The 18,203-nt window shown below is 37.3% G+C and overlaps 1 protein-coding gene across 10 annotated transcripts in view; it reads right to left on the reverse strand.

The window, feature by feature from the left end:
* Smg6 (SMG6 nonsense mediated mRNA decay factor) overlaps positions 1 to 18,203 on the reverse strand; it is a 239,868-nt gene that overhangs the window by 94,692 nt on the left and 126,973 nt on the right. The window lies entirely within an intron of this gene.

Raw genomic sequence — 18,203 nt, forward strand, 5'->3', positions numbered from 1 at the left:
GGCGGCAGAACCACTGAACTAAATCCCTGGCCCATTATTTTAAATAAACAGTTTCAAAAAGTGTAGTCCTCACATCTTTCTACTAAGGTCTCAATTTCCTTGCTTTCCTCTACCAAGAGAGCCTAAAATCTCTCGCTCTCGGCATTTAATCAGTTAAAACTCAGTCTCTGAAGTGAAAGACAAGGCACAGACTGAGAGAAAATATTTGAAACATAATATTATATATGTAATGAAGACATATATTTTCTGACAAAGGACCTGAATCTAGAATATACAAAGACTTCTCAAAAAAAAAAAAAAGACTTCTCAAGACTCAGTAAGAAAACAAGCGATCCAATTTAAAAATAAGGAAAGATGTGAACAGACACTTCACCAAAGAAGATATACAGACCAATAATATGAAATGATGCTTAACATCATTAGGTATTAGATATATGCAAATTAAAATCACAATGAGATACCTATCAGAATGACTTAAACAAACAAACAAACAAAAAACCTGACAGTACCAAGTGCTGACAAGGATACAGAACAACTGGAATTCTCATACACTGATGGCTGGAATACAAAATGGTACATGAACTCTGGAAAACAGCCTGCCAGTTTAGCAAAGTTAAACGCAGACTTACCCAAAAATCATCTATTCTATTCCCTAGATATTTATCCAAGATAAATGAAAATTAAGTTTACACAAAAACCTAAAAAATATTTAAAGCAGTCCTATTCATGATTATCAAAAACTGAAAACAACCCAAATATTCATCAGCTGGTGAATGGCTGAACAAACTGTGGTGTATCTATATGATGAAATTCTACTTTGCTACAACAAAACAAATTATCAATAAAAGCCACAACATAGTTGAATCTCAAGTGCATTACACTATGTAAAAGAAACCTCCTCAAAAAGCTATATATGATATGATTTTGTTTAATGACAATTATGGCTTAAAGTATCTCCCAAAGACTCATGCATTGAAGGGTTGCTCCTCAAGCAGCAATGTTTAGAGATGGGGCCTACAGGGGTAATTGGGCTGTGAGGGTGCTAACTCCATCAGTGGATTAATTTGTCGATGAGTTCACAGCTGAATGGACTGGGGCTAGGAGGTGGGGCTTAGGTGGAGGAAGTAGGTCACCAGAGGTATGCCTTTGAAGGGTAAATCTTGTCCCCAGCCCCTTCATCTCTCTCATGTGTACTTTCTTGCTGCTGCCTGTCCACCATGAGGCGTGAGCTGCTTTGCTCTACCACATGTTCCCTACCATGTTGTGCCTTACCTCCAGCAACAGAGCCAAGTAATCATGGACCAAAGCCTCTGAAACCAAGAGCCAAATTAAACCTTTCCTCTTCTGAGTTACTGTTCTCAGGTATTTTGTCACAGTGATGGCTAACACAGTGACATTCTAGAAAAGGCAAATTTATTTTTTGTTAAGGCAAAATTATAGAGACAGAAATAGGTAAGCTGCCAGAAAATTAGGGAGAAGGGTTGACTGTACAAAAGACTTTGGGAGGGGTAAAGAAAATGCTCTATATTTTAATTGTGGTGATGGTAACATGACTATGTGTTTGTCAAACTGTGAGCCAGCTGGGTCTGGTGGCACACCATGGGAGGCTGAGGCAGGAGATACATGCTTAGCCTCGGCAACTTAGCAAGACCCTGTCTCAAATTTGCAAAAGTAAAAAGAGTGGGGTAACTCAGTGGTACAGTACTCCTCCAGCAAGTTCCCAGTACCGAAAACAAAACAAAATCTATAAGCCAACTAGTCTGGTCTCAAGAGAGAGCCTGCAGAAAGAAGTGAACTGAAAGAACATTATCCATTCTGCGAATGAGAATACTTGGGGATGTGTGCAGCTAGGGTATGACAGGACTGAGAGAGCCCACTTTAACCCTGAAATTAGAGGCAACACTAAAATAGACCCAGCTTTCTGTAGGAATAAAAGTAACTTTATGCTCAAACTTTTCATTGTTACAGAGACAACACAATATGCAGATAAAAAGATACCAAGTCCCAGCCTCAGTTTTCCTCCTCCCCTTTCATTTGGGCAGAAGTCTCTGTTTCTACAAACTGCAAAGTGTATGCAAGTTTAAATTACAGGGAAAATTAGAGGTCTAGGGTAACTGAAGGCTTCTTGACTTGAATGGATTAATGTGCACAGAACCTAATAAAAATAAATCCTCAAACACATTTTAATAATAAACAAACATCTACCAACCTCTAATTAAATCCTGCAAGAAATTTCTGTCATGTTTTCAGTGAGTGAGGTAAAAACATAAAGTATTCTTGTAATAATAAAGCTTCTTTTAATATCATTATCTAATAATGAAGTGATAGAAACGGATACTTCCAAAGTTTGAAAGAAAAAAATATACTTATAAGGCGATCACAGGAACATGGGAGCAAGCAGGTCATATGGATAAAGATATGTGTTATAGGAGTACCTAGAAAGCTGTGAAAGCATTTAGTTTCAAAAGAACATATTCTCGCTTCCACCATAGCTGCTAATCTTCACACCTCTGCTTCACAGCACAGTCCTTCTCGTACTTCTTGGATGCTTCAAGAAAAGGGAAGAAAATACTTGGAAATTATAACTAAGTTACAAACTCAGTTCCCACCTTCAAGAGCACAAGCATGCAAGCATATGCACACATACAAATGCAGAGAAAGGGCTTTTTCATTTAAATGGAGGAAGCTGCCATGTCTACCTCTATAAGCAAAAATATTAATCATCCACCGTCTGGTTTTAATCCACACACTCCTGATCCTGCATCTGAATGTATTGTTATCAGGGGAAGAAGCATTTATGCTCAATCTTATTCGTCAGCCAAAAATGTGAAAATGTGAAAACCACATTGGTGAAGTACTTTCTTAGGGACCCAGAAAATTGTGAGCTGAGCTGCTGCTTTTTTATTGTTTTCTTTCTTTCTTTTTTAAAATGATGAACAAATGTGAGTTTCAGGGGAACTGGTGAGGAAAACAAGAAACAGCTCGAGTTTCAGGTCCTTTCACATCTTGGAGTGACACTATCCTCAGGGAAATTAGCACTTTCTCTTCTGTAATTCCCAAAAGGGATCCAGGAACACAACCTGATTGACATCAGCCTGTCAGATGCAAACTTGGGCACCCAGGTGCATCCCTTCCAAGCATTTACAAATGTCATGGCAAGCCCAAACAGCAAGCTTTCCCTCTTGTCTCCTTTCTTCTGCTTCATGCTGTGCTAGCAGTAAACGAAAGGACTAAAAAAGCAAAAAGCGTCTGTATGAGTCTAAGCATGCTTCTCAAACCGTCTGTGCTGGAGACCTTTCCCCCTTCTCAGGCTTGCCCTCCAAAGGGTCCCAGAGCCCTATATGTGCTTGTGTACCTTCAAAGCCATTAGTCACCACCCTCGTGGCCTCACTCCAAACTGTGCATGGGGCCACCCATGACACAAAAACTCTGGCAAGATTAGGGGATAGCAAGAGCAGAAGAAACCACAATACGCCTGAGACACCCAGGAGAACAATGACTAGAGCTGGTAGGGAACAGACTGACAGACAGGGCAGACAGACTCTAAGCAGGCCTTGCTCTGTTTTTGATGCAACACAAATGTTTTCCATTAGAAGTTCCCTGCCCCACAAACACTCATACATGCAGCTATGAAATCCACATACTTAATTTCTGCTTTTCTGGCACTCTGACCCAACTACCTCTCCTGTTCCTCTGGAACACAGAAAGATGAGGGTGAACAGATTCCAATATCCCCAGCACAAAGGTAAATAAAATGGCAGAGAATCAGAATTAGAAGCATGCTTATGAAATACATGAGTGTGTCTGAGTGGGCAAAAGAGAAGAGGAGAAAACAAGATCTTTGTTTTTGCCAAAGTAAGTCCTGTCTAGCTCTGGATACTACTGGTTGGCTCCTATGTTTTCAGCTTTAAAGTCTGGCTTCACTGTCTAGGATAGTCTGCAGCTGATCTTCATCAGAAGGTGCTGGTCACCACTAAACGCAAAATAGGCAAAAATCTCAAAACACTCATTACAAAGTGTGCAAAATTCTAGTACTAAGAAATCAGGGAATGCAGGCTGATTATTAACCCATATTTCATTCAGACTAAGCTGAGTATTGTGCTTGTGTGAAGTGCAACTAGAAACTCCTAAACCATCAGCCACCCACCCTCCCACCACCAGCTGCACCCTCCTAGCATCATTTCAAATCAAAGTCACAGAGGTGGAAGCAAGGAGTGGTGGCACATGCCTGTGATCCCAGCACTAGGGAGGCTGAGGCAGGAGGATCACCATGAGATCAAGGTCAGCTTGGACTACCTAGTGAGTTCAAGGCCAGCCTGCATTACAAAGTGAGGCCCTGCCTCAAAAAACCAAAATACAAACAAACAGCAAAAAGTCATGGAGGAGGGGTCAAAAGGGTGTTTCATTAATCCCTTGACGAAGAAAAAAACAGAAACCACAAATAAATAAGACTCAAGAACATTTAAAAAACAATAAATATTAAGGGCCAGGGATTTAGCTCAGTGGTTCCAGCTCCTGCCTCGCAAGCAAGGTCCCAAGTTCGATCCCCAGTACCAAAAAAACCAAAAAATAAAAAACAACAAATATTAAAAAGAAGGGGAAAAGTAAAAATTTAAATGGCAAATGAGAAATAAAAACAAAATTCTCCATTCAGGCAGTTCTGGAGTGCCCTTATTGCACAAGAGCAAAGGGCAACTCCCGCCCCGATGTGTATGCCCTGTTAAGCAATTGCTCAACCTACACTCATTGTGCAATTCCAATCTTTCAAAGATTTTTGCTGTACATATACAAACCATGTTTTCCTCTGTGCTTTAGAATTAACAATAGTTTCTCATTATTCTCTTCTTCTCTTTGGCAAGTGTGTGTACATAAACCAAAAAAAAAATCGCTAGATAAGCATTAATTACAAATGAAGTTTTACATTATTTCATCTTGTTAGTTGAATTTACCAGTAGTTAAGAAAAATTTGAACTTATTCTCAGGCAGCTGAAGATCCATTTTTCCTGTCATTGACAATAATGATATTATAAAAATTGTCCACAAAAACATCAAATCCTTAAAATTTAGTCTGCTCTAAATGACAGTGATTCTGGAATATGCAGAGCAGTTAAAAATGCCAGTCTTTACTTCATAGTGAAAATTTGAATGGATACCTGAGTAAACTATGTTGCACTTTGCTAACATGAACTTTCTTTTTAGAGCAGTAAATTAAACAAACAGCAAGAACAAAAACAGGTGTGTACAAGGATGAAGGAACCATGACAAAAAACCCCAAGAGGTCACATAGGAAAACAGACTAATCTGTCCCTATAAAAATCTTAAATTGTACATTATAAAAAATACAAACAAGATTATAAAAACAATCTACTAACCAGAAGAAAATATTTCTAATATATAAAGCAAAATATGATATATAGTATATAAAGAACTCCTACATATCAATAATAAATGATTCAATCTAAAAATGAGCAAAGCCATAAATATATAAAGAAGATATATAAACAGACATTATACAGAAAGATCCTTTATTCTACTAGTAAACAAATGGCAGTTAAAGTGAAATACATTTTTTTTTTTACTCAGTGTAGCAGAAATTTAAAATACTCATGATAATGTACAGAATTGTCAGAGTATGAGGAAATAGACATACACTATTGTTAGAGTAAAAATTTGTATGATCACTTTGGAGTACAATTTGGGAGTATATACCAAAATAGTTAACAAAATAGTAACCTCTGACAAAGCAATTTCACTTGTTGGCTGTACTCTACAGAAACAGTCATTCATATATATATTTATTTTTTTAAGTATATTTCAGTCTTGTAATAAAAATACTGAACAAAACTAAATATCAATTCTTAGAGGGATGAATAAATAAAAGACATGATATCTCTATAACGGAGTAGGACACAACTTGAAAAAAGAATGATGTATTTATATTATGGATTTAGTAAGAGTTTTAAGATAAATTAAGAAAAGAAGTAATGTTATTCCACACTTAGAAGCCCGGTATTTTTTTTTTTTGTTTGGTACCGGGGATCAAACTCAGGGCCTTGCACTTGCGCAGCAGGCGGCGAAACCACTGAGCTAAATCCTCGGCCCCTGAAGCCAGGTATTTTATAAAACAAATAGGCACTAATAATAAAAGGAAAAAGTATAGTATGTGATATTCATTTTATTAGAAAAATTATTACTCTCTGTGTATGTCTAGGATGGTTACCAAACTTTTTTTTTTTTGTAGCGGAGATCGAACTCAGGACCTTGAGCTTTCAAAGGCAGGCATGGTGCCACTGAGCTAAATCCCTGGCCCAGTTACCAAATTCTTAATAGCAATTATCTTTAGAAGGAAGGGACTTGCACTCTTATTTTTCACAGTTCCATATCCTTTTTAACAAAGTATGGATCACTTTTGTGATTAAAAAGTAAAGACTACCGGGGATTTAGCTCAGTGGTTCCGGTGCCTGCCTCTCAAGTGCAAGGTCCAAAGTTCATTTCTCAGTACCAAAAAAAAAGAATCTTTTAAGTGTATGTTAAAGTAAATGGAATTAATATTTCTAAAAAAAAAAACAAAGTAAAGACTGATCAACTCCTTTTGAACATGATAGAAGTATTGTTAATGGACTAGTCCTCCCACCCTAAATAGCTATAAAAGGTGTGAGGCAACTTCTTTTTAGGCAGTGGACAACACAGTAGATAACATAACTGTTATCTCTGAGAGAAGAGAAACTCATTAAATGAACCTGTGATCATTCAGTCTTTTGTTTTGAGGGTAATTTCCCAACCATGACACAGAAAACTTAATCCTAAACAAATTATGGCGGTCCTGCTCAGTTGAGGAGTAAGAGAACCGAATTTGAGGTGGTTAAAGTGACCAGAATCTGTGAGTAAGAGAAAGGACAGGAAGAAGTTATGCAAAGAAAGGGATGAAAGAAAGAATGCAGGTGAGAGTCTTCAGTAAATACATGATGGCCAATGTCACAAGGCCTTCTAGACTACAGATGAGGTTGAAAGTGGAACATAGCTATTGTAGGTTCAACAGTGCTGGGGAAAGAGCCTTGCCTGGAGATGAGGGAGCTGGAGGTCCAACACTACCAGAGTGAAGGGATTTTTACCACTGTTAATTCTCAGCAGCCAGCTGAGACTGTAGAGAAGCCATGCTTTAGTAAGGGCCACACCTTAAAATAAAACTTAATCTAAGTTTATATTAACAGACTCTAAGACCAACCCTACAACAAAAACTACAGAGGAAGGCTTGGAAGACATCCTGGGTTTCTACTTATCTTCATTAGTAACATGTAAAAACAGCCTACAGAAGTTCACGGTGATCAGGCAGTATTTTAACTATCACCTAAAATTAAATTTTAAATAAATGCTAACCAAAACAAAGCAAAAAACTAACAACAACAACAAAAAAAACCCCAAAACAAAACCCAATACTATCCATAGGAAGATAACAAGACTCTGGGTCTCTGTGAACTAGAGTACATAATGTCCACTGATTTTATACAAAAATTACTAGACACAAACAAGAAAATGCTGTCCTTTTTGATAACGATATGGCCCAGATTTTGGAATTAGCCAGCAAAGACCTTAAAGCAGCTATTATAAATGTGTCCAAAATATTCATGGGAAAGACATTCAAAGAATGAAAGGAAAATATGGCCTTTTTTTTTAAATTTGCTGGTGGCGTTGGGTATCCAGCCAAGGGCTTTATGAGTGCTAGGTAAGTGTGCTACCACTGAGCTACATCCAGCTCCAAAATACAGTCATAAAGAATGAACTAATAAGGGCCGGGGATTTAGGTCAGGGGTTCCGCCGCCTGCCTTGCAAGCACAAGGATCTGAGTTCGATCCCCGGTACCAAAAAAAAAGAATGAACTAATAAATAGGAAGTGTCAGCAGAGAAATGAAAATTGTAAGAACAAAATAGAAATTCACAAGCTGAAAACCATAAAATAATGAAATTAAAATGTCACTAGATAAGTTTAACAGCATATTTACAGGGCAGAAAAGGGGATGTGGCTCAGAGGTAGAGTACTTTCCTAGCATGCACATGTCCAGGATTCAATCCCCAGTACACCAAAAGAAAAAAAAGTGGAGGGGAGGGACAGTGAACTTGAAGAGAGACCAACAGAAATTTAAAAATCTGAAGAACAGAAAAAACACTGACAAAAAATGAGAACCTTGGCTAGGAATAGTGGTGCTTGCCTGTAATTCCAGCACTTGGGAAGATAAGGCAGGATGATCACCTTGAGTTCAAGGCCAGCCTTAACTACCTAGTGAGAGCGCATCTCAAAAAAAAAAAAGAAAGAAAAAGAAAAACGAGAGCCTAACAAAATTTAACATACATTTAATTGGAATTTCAAAAAGAGCAGACAGGGTAATTAGGGCAGAAAAAAGAATAATACCTGAGGGCCAGGGATTTAGCTCAGTGGTTCTGGCACCTGCCTTGAAAGCACATGGTCCAGAGTTCGATCCCAGGTACCACAAAAAAAAGAATAATACCTGAAAGTCATACCAAATTTGGTTAAAAATAAAATCAACTTACAGATCCAAGAGGCTCAGTGAATATTAAGAAGATAAACATAAAAAGAGCTAATATATATCCCAATCAAATTTCTGAAAAGAAAAGTAAAAGATCCAAAGTAGTCCAAACAAAAAACAAAACATTACAAAGAGGGCCATACGAGCCAGATGTGGTAATGCACACCTGTAATCCCAGCACTCAGGAGGCCAAGGCAGGAGAATCAGTTGAGTTCAAGGCTGGCCCCAGCTACATAGTGAGTTTGAGGGCAGCCTGAACTACATAGCAAGACTCTGTCTCAAAAAAACCAAACCAAACAAACAAACAAAAAACAAGGCCACACAAATGACTGCTAACTTTTATAGCAAAACAGTGGAAGCCAGATGATAATAGAACCACGTCCTGAAAATGTGTTAGAAGAAAAAAACCTTTCAATCCATAATTCTATACTCAATCCATAATTCTGTACCCTCAAAACTACAAAAATCTCCCATAAATAAATGTAACATGAAAAAAACCAAAGATAAAAAAGTGACTTTTTAGATAAACAAAGGCTGAAGGGATTTGTTATCGGCCAACCTGATCTATAGAAAAGAATGAAGAACATCAATAAATAAGTGGATAAATATAACAAGTTTATATTTTTCTTTTGTTTATATTTTACTTAAAATACAACTAACTTTAACAGAAATACCATTTGTAGCAAGATGTATAACATGAAAACTAAAAGAGAAGACAACTACAGAAAACAAGGATGAATGGGGAAATGGAATCATAGTAGTGTACAGTAAATGGTTTTTTTTTTGGTTTTTTTTGGTACCAGAGATCGAACTCGGGACCTTGCTCTTGTGAGGCAGGTGGTGGAACCACTGAGCTAAATCCCTGGCCCAGTAAATGTATTTGTGATGTGTGAAGGAGGAAGCATAAAGTATGAAGTGTACAGAGATACAATACTGACTGTAAATATATTCTGAAAAGTTGAGGATGCTAATTATTAGTTGTAGAACACCAGTAAAAAAAAAAACACTTTAGTTAAGACAAAAACAGAAATAAAATATAACACTAAAATCACTGGAGAAAGTCTCCATGACCTTGGGGTTAAAGCAAAGATTTCTAAGACAAAAAGTCACTAATCACAAAGGAAAAACTTAAAAACCTGAACTTTATCACAATAAAAATTTTTGCTATTTAAAACTGCAGACAGACAAACCAGCTATAGGGTGTAAGAAATACTCACAGGATATATCTGACAAGTACTTATGCCCAGAATATATAAAGAACTTTTACAGTGCAATTAAAATAATACCAGTGTTTTAAAAAGGCCAACAGATTTGAACATTTCCCAAATAAGGATACAGAAAGTTTCTAATTTATGATAGTTCAAATTACAATTTTTTGATGTTATGATGGTGTGAGAGCAATGTACATTCAACAGAAATGATACGTCAAATTCTGATCCTTTTTCCAGACTGATTAAAAAAACCCCTCCAATATTCTTCAGTGTACTGTGTTGCTAAGCTATGATTTTCAGTATCTTAAATGTACTGAGTACATTTTCAACTAACAATGGGTTTACTGGGCCGTAACTCCATTGTAAGTCATCTGTATATGAATGGTGAATAAATCCATGAAAAGATGCTCTTTATTAATTAGGAAAATGCCAATTAAAGCTCAAATGAAACAGCACTTCACACTTAAATATCACATTTAAAGTTATAAAGTGTAAAAAAAAAATGAAAGAAAAAAGAAGGAAAAAGTAAAATTATAAAGCATAGAAATACCAGGCACTGACAAGGATTTGAAGCAAATGGAACTTCACAATTGCTAGTGAGAGTGTGAAATTGTGTAATGAGTCTGGAAAATACTTTGAAGGTTCTTTTTTTTTTTTGGTACCAGGGATTGAACTCGGGTCCTTGTGCTTATGCAGCAGGCGGCAAAACCACTCAGCTAAATCCCCGGACCTTGAAGGTTCTTTTAAAGATATATACAGTAGGAGGCCGGGCATTTAGCTCAGTGGTTTCGCCACCTGCTGCGCAAGAGCAAGGACCCGAGTTCGATCCCCAGTACCAAAAAAAAAAGATATATACAGTATTTAAGCCAGGCATGGGGGGCACACACCTGTTACCGCAGCTCCTGGGAGGCTGAGGAGGATCACACTTTCCAGACCAGCCTGGGCAACTAAAAGAGATATCATCTCGAAGTTTAAAGAAAAGAAAAAAAAAAAGTCTGGGGGCTCACTAGAGGGCTTGCCTAGCATGTGCAAGGCCCTGTGTTCAATTAGTACTACACACACACACACACACACACACACACACACACACAAAGGTACTTGATATCTTGACAAAGATAGTATCTTTTTAAAATCTGGTATTGGAGATCAAACCTAGGAATGCTCAAACACTGAGCTATATCCCCAACTCTTTTTTTTTAAATTTTGAGACAAGATCTTGCTAAATTGCCCATTCTGGACTTGAATTTATGATCCTCATACTTCAGCCTGCCTAGTAGCTGGGACTACAGATAGGCATGTGTCACCATGCCCAGCAAAGATATCTTGATAGAGGTATATACTTCACGATTCATCACCAAGTTCATGGGTAGAGTGTGATATGCCCATAAAAAAAAATTATTCATCAATAAAAGGGAATGAATTACAAAAAAAGAAAAGAAGAAAAACTACACAGTGCTGTGGATGAATCTTCAGATACATGTGGAGCAAAAGGGCAAAGACATAAAAGGTCTATTACAATATTTTACTTGCATTGAAATTTCTAATTTTAATCTACAGTGAAAATAATTAGATTAGTGGTTGGCTGGGGGCAGTGGGACAGAGGACAGTGATACTCAGGAATATTATTTTTATCATTATTAGTATTATTTTTGGTAGTACTGGGGGGTTGAATTCAGGGCCCTCACACTGAGCCACATCTCAGTCCTTTGATTAATTTTTTGAGACAAAGTCTTGCTAAGTTGGTCAAATAGGACTTGAACTTATGATTTTCTTGCCTCAGCCTCCCACATACTGTACTGGGATTACTGACATGTGAGCCACCATGCCTGGCATTCAGCAAAATTTTGAGGAGATGAAAATATGCTTTATCTTGATTTGGATGGTTCTCACAGAAGTATAATACATCAGTGCATTAAAATGTATAAATTTTTCGGGCCGGGGATTTAGCTCAGTGGTTTCACTGCCTGCTACGCAAGCGCAAAGACCCGAGTTCGACTCCCAGTACAAAAAAAAAAGTATAAATTTTGTTATAAATTATATCAAATTGATTAGTAAAAGTAATTTTATACATTAATATGTAATTTTAATGTAATTTTATATATTAAAATAAGCATAATGGATATTCCTACACATACATGAGATAATATTATTAAAATGGATTGGACAGGAAGTACTGAGACAGAAGTTTTTATCAATAGTTTTTTCTCTAATGATAGTACGTCCTCTTATCACTATGAATTTTATTTTTCATGTGGCCCATATTTAATAAGCTTTGAGGCAGATTGCTTTACATGTACATATGTGGGTATGCAATCAGGTCCACATGCTTACATAACTGATTTTTAGGCTTTTATCTATCAGTCATCCCCGTCAGACACCCCCAAGCATCACTATTCATGTATCAACAATTCTGCCCGCAAATTTGGCGTCTACGACACTGTCCTGACTTTCTGGCCCTTAGAGGTTCTGCCATCACTCTGAAGATTTTTTTCCCTTTGGACACACTTTAACATCCTGTGAGTATATTCAGCATCTTCTAGAGCACTTTTAGGATTAAAAAAAAAATCTAGTTTTTTCCCCCAAAAAACCCCTCATATTCCAAACGTGTTTTGGAATCCAGGACATTCCAAAGTTTGAACATCCAACCCAGAGAAAGATGCAGGTAAATTTAACCTAAGTATCCTTTTCCATATGTATGAACTTTTACTTCTTTGTTCATCCACAGGAACTATTCTGGGAGATCAGATGATCTCCCTCAAACCAGGTCAACAGTTTCTAAGCTTCTGGTGAGAAATCAAGCTTCCAGTGAAAATAAAACTGTCAAAGTCAAGAGAAGAACTGGAAATACTGAGTTAATATGTTTGTTCAACTATTCTACTACTTTATTTATATTTAATCAAGAGTGTGTGCTCTAGACATGCATTGCCTGCAACTGATTCTATCATTTCTAGCTTTCCTATATCTCAAATTCCCATGGCGCTTTTGTGAAAGTTAAATGAAATAATGTAAAGTATTAAAACAGTGCTAAACACATAATACTGTTAGTTGTGTAGATCAGGATCCTCTTAGGGAAGGAGACTACCCAGACATGTGACTTTTCATATATACTCAAAAAGATATTTATAGAATTGAGTACAACCTTTTTTGGGGGTACTTTTGACAGAGTGTGGCTAAGTTGCCAAGACTAACATGGTACTTGTGATCTTCCTGTCTCAATTTCCTAAGTAGCTGGTATTACAAGCATGTACTATCATGTCTACTTTTAACCTCTTTCTGAAGAGCTCAGAAAACTATTTGGCAAAATGGAGATAAAGTGTGTGGATTCTCATGTAATATATACTGCATTTCAAAGTTAAAGACAGAATTAGGAAGGTTACTTATACCTGGAATCTTCAATTTTACCTGGGCAAAAATCTTTGCCTAATCGTTACAACTTCAGCAGCCATCATGTTCCGAAAAGCAGTGGTTCTCAATGTGTGGAATCCAGACCACTAGCATGATTTGTGAACTTGTTAGAAATGCAGTTTTCAGTCTCTCCACCCCACAATCAGGTGGGTTTTTTTTTTGGGGGGGGGGTACCAGGGATTGAACTAGGGACTTTCCACTTGCGAGGCAGGCAACGGAACCACTGAGCTAAATCCCCGGCCCATAAATGGGTGTTTTAACAAATCTCTAGTGTAATTTTGTTTTGATGAATGCGAAAGTGTGAGAATTCCTACTTTAGAACAAAAGAATATCTGTCAATGACCTATCTATAGCATGGGCATAATGACAACATTTGGGGAATTAGATTCGTAAATTAAGCGGTAACTGATTCAATCTGAAAGAACTAGATTAAACACAAGTGGTAATTATTCTGTACATTTATAAACTATTCATAAAAATATGAGAGAACCCAAAAAAGGTGAAGGCAACAAAGAGGTGAGTGGAGAGAAATACACAATGGTCAGTGTCAGAGTGCCACTGGTGAAATGAATCATTACACAAGGATTTTTAATTATACCTAAAGTTGGAAAAGGTTTAAAAAAAAGCCTAAATTTATGTTTTCCTGCTATATACCAGAGGACTTTTCAAAATACTATATAATTTTTATTAAGTTTAACTATACTCGGGCTCTTTGGATCAAATAGGCAAAACAGAGAAGGAAACAGATATAGCTCAGTTTTTTTCTAAATATTTGGCTGGCAATGATGTTCCCTTAGATATCTATGAACTGATAGCGAAGAGTAAGGAGAAATTCTCTCAAAGGGTAAAATCAAACAAAAGATCTTATCTTGAATGGTGCAACAAAAGGATATTTCCTATTGTCTATGTAGAGTGCTATATCTCTCTTTTCAACATTTCTCAAAATTCTCATCTCATTCAATATAAAAACAAAGTTAAGGAAAGGGAGAGAAGGGGAAAGGGATGTAAAGAGAATTGAGGTGTGTTATGTACATGTACCAACTCCCCATGATGAATGTAATCATTATATACTGCAAAATGCACTAATAAAAATTAAAAAATTTTAAAATACCAAAAAACCTCCACAAAGTTATGTTATACAAAGATGACCAAAAAAGTTCAAGAGTCATTCATAAATAGCTTTTATAAGTCATTAAGAAAAAAGAAAAAGATGAATATTCCAATGGTAAAATGGGCCAAGAACACAAGGCAATTATTTATAATAACTACAATACCAATACATACAGATAATAAACATAATACTTAAAAAAAAACTAATGCTATTAGTAATCAAATAATAAAAAGTAAAACAAGATAATATATTTTGTCCATCTCTGGCAGCATTACAAAAAGTTAAACCAGGATTGGTGAGGAAGTTACTCTCATATTTGCCAGTTTAAATTGTCAGTTTTTGCAGGGCAAAATTTAGTCTATCCACTGGAAGTCTTAAAAATGTGTGTGCCTTCTCTGACCTAGTAATTCCATTTGAAAAGTTTGTTCTTATGAATTTAAGATACATGCAAAGATTTATCGTACAATATTAAGATATCATTCATGAAACAGAACTTCCTAAAGTAAGTGATTAACAAATAGTATATCCATAAGTTACACAGTCATATGTATGTATTTTACAGATGATCATTAAGTTTCTTTTTTAGTGGGGTTGTGCTACATTGTGAGGGCTAGCTTTGAATTCCTGTGCTGAAGTGACCCTCCTGCCTCAAGCGTTCAAGTAGACAGGGCTACAGATGTGCCTTACTGATCCAGCTCAAATAAGTATTTTTGGCCAGGCATGGTGATGTACGCCTGTAATCCCAGCACTCGGGAGGCAGAAGGATTGTTGTGAATTTGAGGCCAGCCTGGGCTACATATGAGTTCAAGGTCAGCCTGCACTACAAAGTGAGACTCTATCAAAAAACCAAACCAGACCAAAACAAAACAAGTAAGCATTTTTGAAACTGAGAAACACAACCCGAACTTTCTCTTAAAATAGTGTTCTTATCACTTCCCCACATTTACCTATAAAGTAATTGGGGTTTCAGTGAGAAAATGTGTAAAGAGCTTAGCTCAGGGGCTAAAAATTTTTAATTTCATTATTATGGATTCATTATTTTCTCCAGAACTCAAGTAAATGTGGCAGAAAGGGCCAGGTGTGATGGCACATGCCTATAATCCCAGTACCTTGGAGGCTGAGGCAGGAGGATTGCTGTGAGTTTGAGGCCAGCCTAGGCTACATAGTCAGCTCAGGGCCAACCTGAACTACATAGTGAGACTCTATCTCAACCAAGACCTAAAAAAATTTTGTTTATTTATTTTGATTTAAAGATAGTTATTCCAGTGTTGGGGTTCTAGCTCAGTGACAAAGTGCTTGCCTAGCATGAATGAAGCCCTTGAGCTGGGATTCCCGGCACCACAAAACACTGATTCAAATAAATGAATTTTTTTTGTGTGTGTGGTACCGGGGATCAAACTCAGGACCTTGCACTTGCCAGGCAGGCATGGCTCCACTGAGCTACATCCCTGGCCAGAAAAAAGATTTTTTAAAGGATGGCTTTGCTTCTTTAAGTATGTATGGAAAATTTTATACATATACAAAAGTAAAATACTCTAATGGTCTCAATATACCCATTGTTCAGATTAAAAAAATGAACAATATTTGGCATTTTTTCCTTCTTGTTTATTCTCTTATCTCCTCCTGACCAGGTTATTTTGAAGTAAGTCCTTGATAGCAAATCATTCATTAGAACTTGGGTTTTGAAGTCATATAAACAAGGGTTCCTAATCCTACACTTCATCAATACCTATACTCTATTACCTTTCAGGTGCCTACCAGCCACTCAATGAATGAAAATCAGTTTCTTTCCCCTGGTTTGCTCGAATACCTATGATGTTTTTCTCAAAATGTTATCAGCTCTACTCTATTGCTTGTAGCCCTAATCTGTGTTCTTTTTATATTATTGTACTTCTAAATAATTCCAAAACTAATGTTTTCCCACCTCTTGTTCATCTTGTATCTTGCCTTTCTGCTACAGTTTTGCCCCCCACCCCTCTGTACTGGGAACCGAAGCTAGGGCCAGTGCTGGGCTACATTCTCAGCCTTTTCTTTTTCTTTTTTTCTTTTTGGTACCAGGGATCAAACTCGGGTCCTTGCACTTGCGAGGTGGCTGACGGAACCACTGAGCTAAATCCCCGGCCCTTCTTTTTTTTTAACACAAGATCTTGCTAAATTGCCTGGGCTGGGCTCAAATATGTGATCTTCCTGCCTCAGCCTCCCAGAGTGCTGGGATTACAGGCATATACCACCAAACCCAACTTCAGAATATTAACCTTTTTTTTTTTGGTACCGGGGATCGAACTTGGGACCTTGCACTTTTGAGGCAGGTGCCGAAACCACTGAGCTAAATCCCCGGCCCCAGAATATTAATCTTGAAGATGTTCAGTAAATAAAAAAGATCAAGGGCGAAACAAGCTTGGCAAAGATTATAAATACTATCCTTCTTGCAATGTATACTGCAATGTTAAAAGATTCAAGAGGTCTTGCAGTAATGAGTCCTGTTTAACACTGATTATATACAAATGATCATATCAGAAAACTTTTTCCACAAAGATTCAGAACCTACAAAACTAGAGTTCCACAGAACATGCTTGGGAAATGATGTGTTAAGTGTCAAATCAATGCTCATAAAGCAATGTCTTCATTGGATTACTACTAGCTCAACAAAAATGTTTTTGTTATTGACATCTTTATCTATGCCACAGTCTTTCCAACTAGAATATATCCCTTATATGTTCCATGTAGTGTGGTGGTATGTGCTCAGTAAATATCTGTTGAATGAGCATCTAAGCTAGACCAAAAGTGTGACTAATCTTCACCAGTAATGAAAGTGGTCATGTTGTTGCTATTGGTTAGTCCTTGAGATATTCTACATTTCTTAGTAATGATCAGTAGAAGTTTGAGGAAAATGTCTATCTTCTTCAAATAGAGAGAGAGAGAGAGAGAGAGAGAGAGAGAGATCTTAAAGAGTTTCTCAGACACATCCATACTAATCAGCTAGGTTGGCCAGGGTCTTGTGCATGCTAGTGAAGCAATCTGTCACTGAGCTACATCCCCAGCCCACGCTACCACCAGTTTCATTGAAGAAAAAACTGTGTATGTGTGTATATTCAAAGTTAAATATGATTGTAAAAATGACAGTAATGTTAACTCTGGGTAATGGGATTAGATATACTTTTGTCTGTTTTGCAAATTTTCTACAATGAATAAATATGGAGAACAAGTTTTAAAAAATTTATATTCAATATAAAATCTCTCAGGGGCTGGGGATTTAGCTCAGTGGTTCCGCTGCCTGCCTTGCAAGTGCAAAGTCCCAAGTTTGATCCCCGGTACCCACCCCCCCAAAAAAATTCTTCTAAAATCTCTCATATTTGCATTCATGTTGGAATTTAGGTGTTTTTGTTTGGTGCTGCTGGGGATCAAACCTAGACCTTTGTGCATGACAGCAAAACCTCTGCCACTGAGACACATTCTCAACCTTTTTTCTTTTTTTTTAAAGTCAAGGTCTCTCTCACTAGGCAGTTCAGGCTGGGCTTGACCCCATGCAGCCCAAGCGGGCCTTGAATTCATGGCAACCCTCCTGCCTCTGTCTCCCAAGTGCTGGGATTACAGGCAGGCGTCACTACACCCAGCTCAATATCTCATTAAATTGTCTAGGCCAGCTGTGAAGTTACAATCCTCCTCCCTCAGCCTTCCCAGTGGCTAGGAGTACAAGGATATACTACCATACCCAGAATGGAATTTAGTTTTTTACTGATTTTTTAAAAAATCTCTATCTCTGTCTTTAGTGTATACTTCCTCTAGGGCAAAAGACTTCCTCCTTAGAAGCCATCTGTGGACTCCTACCCAAAGGACTTTCCCCCATGGGGCTGTGATGCTAAGGACTCCGCAGAGAAGACACAGGGTACCCTCTGTCTCAGCATAGGACACTTTGCTCCCGAGGTCTATGGC

This window comes from Heterocephalus glaber, unplaced genomic scaffold (assembly GCF_053883595.1).
Source record: "Heterocephalus glaber isolate CG9 unplaced genomic scaffold, H.glaber_assembly_v1.0 deba00001564, whole genome shotgun sequence".
NCBI classification, from domain to species: Eukaryota; Metazoa; Chordata; class Mammalia; order Rodentia; family Bathyergidae; genus Heterocephalus; species Heterocephalus glaber.